We start from the raw sequence: 5,429 nt of genomic DNA on the forward strand, positions 1-5,429 counted from the left end.
CGTTTTCTCCTTCTGTCGGTAATGATGTTTTCAGCGGCGGGGTGTAACGATAAGGGGGGAGTGGGGCAAGGGAAGGAATATTCTTGGGAGTGGGAACGGTGACAAGATTTCTAACCTCGTCGCCTTAACATTTTATATCACTTAAAACTAATTAATGCTAAAGAAAACCAGGTATTATTAGGGGGCGGGGGAGGGGCTAAAAAAGTGGCTCGTCACAAAACAAAAAAAGAAGATGTTCAACATTCAATATGGCTTGAGATTCTCATCAATCTAGCATGAAACCTCATTTAAACTTTCAACTGTTCATTTAAAGTTCTGCCGTTGAACTATTAAACTCATTCTGTTGCCAAATTAATGGGTACACGCACATTTCTCTCCTTTGTTCTATTTTGTTTTCATCTCAAAAATTTAGTTACTTTCATCAAATTCATAGACATTTATACAAATGATAAATTTGATAACATGCAGCCATCAGACGATTGATGGAATTATGCATAATTCATGAAAAATTATAACAACCCAACATGGTTCTTTCGTTAAAACGTTGAAAATGATCATTATTTTTTTATTTTCAATTCGAAACCCATGTAATTTATGGTTAAATTTACCAAACAATAAAGTGTCAAACTCTTCAGTATAATTTTATCCAATAAGTTATTCGAAAAAATTCTATGATTTCGTTTTCAACCCACAGTGTTAGAGGTTTGTTAAATTTCCAAAGACGGGCAACTGAATTCTCTAATTTATGGAGCTAAATTCAATTTAACATTACATCATTAACATCTTTCATGAGAGATTTTCTCTCGTTCATTATAACGTTCACAAAAACTGAATGTTTTCATGTTAGTGACCAGCAACATTTTAAGGCCACTTCGAATTATAAATATTATTATGAAGTTATCAGTGAAATCAATAAAATTTTGAACACATTAAGAGGGCAAAAAAAACTGGATAGAATTTGCGATATTTTCGATCGATACCGACTTTGCTTGGATGGAGGATTGGAATTCCATTCAACAGTCGTAATTATCAACATTATTTAATAGTTTGGAAAAACCATGGTCATAAATGTCAATACATCATTAACATCTTTCATAAGAGATTAAGATTAAGACTATGCATTATGAAAAATTTTAGGTTTGTTCACCTGATTTTGGAAGAATAATAATTCTGTAACAATATATGTTCCAGTACCTGCAAGATTAAGAAATAGTCGTGATCTGAAATATCTTAGAATATATATATCATGTGAATTCTTCTGGAATGCGTAGTATAAGTTCAGTCTTCTCATACTCACCAGTTGATTTATGAATGTTCTGTCCCCATAATAGTGTTATGTCTAGAATGGGTCACTTGACACAATTTAATTCAATTAAAATCTACAATGTTCCACAAAACAATGGGATAAAATTTAAAGATCACATCGAATTTAACCGATGGGATTCAAACACCGAACCCATTTGAAAATGTTCCCATTTGTAACGGGTATTTTCCCGGGGCATTTCGCCCAGGAAAATAGTCCGTTACGACCAATGTCCATGCCTCTAAAGTGTCGGACGCCAGCCAGACCTTTTCGGAAGGCGTGACAAAACCGGCCCACGGGGCCTGTGCGGCTACCCGAGGGACTTCATGGCCGCTGGACATGCCACATGCCCAACTAGCTGCAGTTGTGATTTGGTAGAGTGGGAGTGATCCACCCGGAGAAACCCCAAATCCTTCTCGGCTTTTCCAGGCCGAACGCCGCCATCACCCGCGACGCCGAGCACGGTTATTTGTGCTCTCTTTCGCTGGGAGGCCTTTCCAGGTTTCTCAGGGCGGTCCTCTTGCCCTTCGGGTACTGCTACCCGGGGCAAGATCAAACTCGCCTGCGACTTCACGGGGTTCCCTGGGCCACCAAGAGACTGATCCGACCGAGGTGGATATCTTCCATCAACCTCACGGCCACCCACATTCCCGGCACGCTGTTCGCCCGTTTCGTCGCGAGCCACCGTCCCTGGCTACTCAAGATGGCGGCGCATGTCGGTTCAACAGGTTCTCGTCTCCAGACCCACGGGCCACTATCACCACACGCACTATCATCTTTTTCGTTCCGGCACAGATCACTGCGGAAACACAATGGTCATCACCACATGCTCCGAAACGAGACATGAGGTTTCGCGGGAGATGCCGGACCATCTCCCTACGGTCTCCCCCGTGATTTTCATCACTCGGACGAGGAAGTATACCTTCCCGTTGCTAAGCTGTTTCAGCCATGCGTAGTTCCAGCTAACGAGCGGCGTTCCGACCGTTATAGTCGAGAGCTCGCGCTCGACTGCCCGAAATCTCCTAGGGCCTTCTCCCCCTAGTCTGGATATCTCGGCGGCAACACGGTCATTCCGTTACCCGTGCCACGGCGAATTAACCCGACGGGTTCCCGGGGGCACCAGTCCTCTCACCTGGCCGTTGGTCCCTAGTCTAAGTCGGTAGACACATTGGCGTTACCCAGTTGGACGGCCTGTACGTCGGCCCCAATACTCCCTATCACATGATGAGCAAACACCAACTAAGTGACAGTCTACTAACGTCCTCAGGGCCGACAGGCGTCGCAGTATCCACCCAAACCGCTATGCCTTTGGCCCCTCATCGGAGGAAAGTCTTACCTGCCATCCATCCGAGGCCTGTTCGGCCTCCGCTAGATGGCTGTTTCGCCTCCACTGTCCATACAACAGGGTTCTTTTCTGTTACCAGGGGGATTTCAACCCATGACGAGAAAATCTCGTTACACATTTTACTTGAATTGTCCTTAACTCAAAGGTATTTTAAATTAAGAATGGGAAAGGCTTACTAGACTCAATTCAATAAAATGATTTAAATTACGAACGACTAAAAATGGGAAAAATAGTCATACCACACAATTTGAAATTTAAAAATGTCGTAAAGGACCTGAATTATCGCCTTAATAGGTCGATAAATAAAATTGCAACCGCGTCCAAAAAAAAACTGGAATACGTCAACTCTCAGGTATGAGTTACTACTACTTCTGGAGTGATGACTGCAACTGCAATTGGAACTGTAACTGACTTGTTGTTATCGCGTACAAGGTTGTATAGTTTTATCCAGGCGGGTGTGCCCTCAGAATGCATAGGGAAATTTCAGGAACCAAATACAGAAGACTCTAGCCGAAATTTACCACTCTAGTGGTTTGAAATCTCCGTGTTTCGAGGTCAAACTCCATCTCTCTACCTGAAGATGTTTTTGGGGGGTAAGCAGTCTCTTCTATTCCCCAACAACCTATGAAAATTGGTTTAAGAATGCCCACATTTTCTCTCCACAATTCTTTTTTGTTCCTCATTCTAATTTAAAGTTAACACTTTTGTTATTTAATTTTTAGAAATAATTCAGATAAATTTGCTGAAATGTTATAATAAAGTATAATTCATCGAACACTATTAGTAATTCAATAGTAACTGAATAATGTGAGAAATATTGCTTAACTTTACTTAGTTCGTGGTTTTTTTCCACGCTACCAATATTTCTTAACTGATTGTGATAGGTTAATTAATATCCGAAATAGCACATTATTCATAAAAGAACTACTTTGTTGTACTAAATATTTTCATATGTTTGTACCACATGTTCATTAATATTTATGCCGTTTCCTCCTTGTGGGAAACAAAATCGTTCCTTTATTTTTATATCAAATATTTGTCATGGGGGTTCCAAAATTTGGACCCACGCTTAGAATTTGTTATCAACAGTTTTCCGGTTTGAGAGCACGATGTTTATTGAAATTTATGATCACGTATGGAAAGTGGATGATTAGGGAGCCGAGACTAGCCTCGAGTGTTTACCGTGCATGTGATACTGCACAGTTGATATTTCCCTAACCTAGAAAAACTCGACGCTGGCAACATTTTTATCGTTCACAGATGTATTTAGCTGAAATATTCTTAACATCGAGGGGGTTACTTTGCAGAGGATAATTTGGATTTCAAAAGTCGTTTCTATCACTGAGATAATTAAATGACGACGTAAGGCAATGATTTTAAATGAATTTTCTAACGGACGTCACAAAATCTACATTATATATGCTCAGTACCCAGAATATACCTATTATATATATTCTGACCTCTTAATATACATAGCATGTATATTCTGTCCTCATCATATACTTCTTACTTATAATCGATCCTTCGATTATAGATATCATATTTGCTCTGTCCCTATAATATACCTATTATATACACGGGAAGATTTTAATAAGAAAAATTACGATGTAAAAATCGTAACCGCGGACGAAATCGCGAATTCCGGGAAATATACGTTAATTTTTTTTCGGAAATTGGGACTACGATTTTTTGAAAATACATTTTTCTATCCAAACATCACGAATGGAAATCATAAAAAAAAAATATCACATAGTTGTGTTTGCTAATAAATTAGCAATATGTTTCCGAATGGTTATCTTCCATATTATGTCTGTTTTCACAAATAAATTTTCATTTTTATTGTATTAAATTGAGTGTTTCCGTAACAGTTTACTTCTGTAACCGAAAAAAAAATAGTAATTTTTTACGTTTGAGAACTTAATTTTGGTGAGCTATTAGCGGAGGTCGAAATCAAGATAAAAATCTTCGCCTCTATCCAACAAACAAGGCCGAGAGCTACCGTGTACACGATACAACTACCCCTTCTATTACCTCCAAATCGTATTCAATCCATAAAATACAAACGCCACAAGTTACATGAAACCTGAGAATAGGTTGATCTTACAAATCAAGCCCTCAAGCTTTTCGTTGATGTAAGTTTTCCTTTTTTTCGATTAATATGGCCAAGTATACGCCGATAGCAACGGACTCATTTCAATATTTTCCCGATTTCTATTATCTTTCGGTTACATTGAAGTCACTAAGTTAGCAGCAGTTTGTTCCAACCTCGGCTCAATTTGGCGTTGGGGTTTTGCCATCAGTGTATTCAAACCGTTGAATGATCACACGGAAAAAGAGGAGAATGTTTTATTTCTTCCCTCGAATTCGAATCTATTGCTATTCTCTTTTGTATTTTCCCTCTGGGGTTTCAAAGAGAATATGGGTTATAGGCCCCAGATAACTCAAATACCCAGGTGCGGAAATCCAAGCTTGAACGATGGGTCCAAGCTTGAATCAGCTTAGCATACCAAGCCTTAGAATTCCTATCTTGAACCAACCTTGATGTTATGCAAATACAGTGTTTAAAAAAACTTGGTGAAAATAGGTAAAACGAAGCTTGGGTACCTCGGAAATTCCGACCATGTTCCAAGCTTGGATCCATGCTTGGATCCAAACCTGGAATGGATAAATAAAATAATAAATAATAATAATAATGATAATAATAATAATGGCTATAATAATAACAATCAATTAGTTACAGATAGAATAAATTACTGCGTATGTTCGTAATAAGGATTAGGA

The sequence above is a fragment of the Fopius arisanus genome, unplaced genomic scaffold, assembly GCF_000806365.1.
Source record: "Fopius arisanus strain USDA-PBARC FA_bdor unplaced genomic scaffold, ASM80636v1 scaffold00206, whole genome shotgun sequence".
NCBI lineage: Eukaryota > Metazoa > Arthropoda > Insecta > Hymenoptera > Braconidae > Fopius > Fopius arisanus.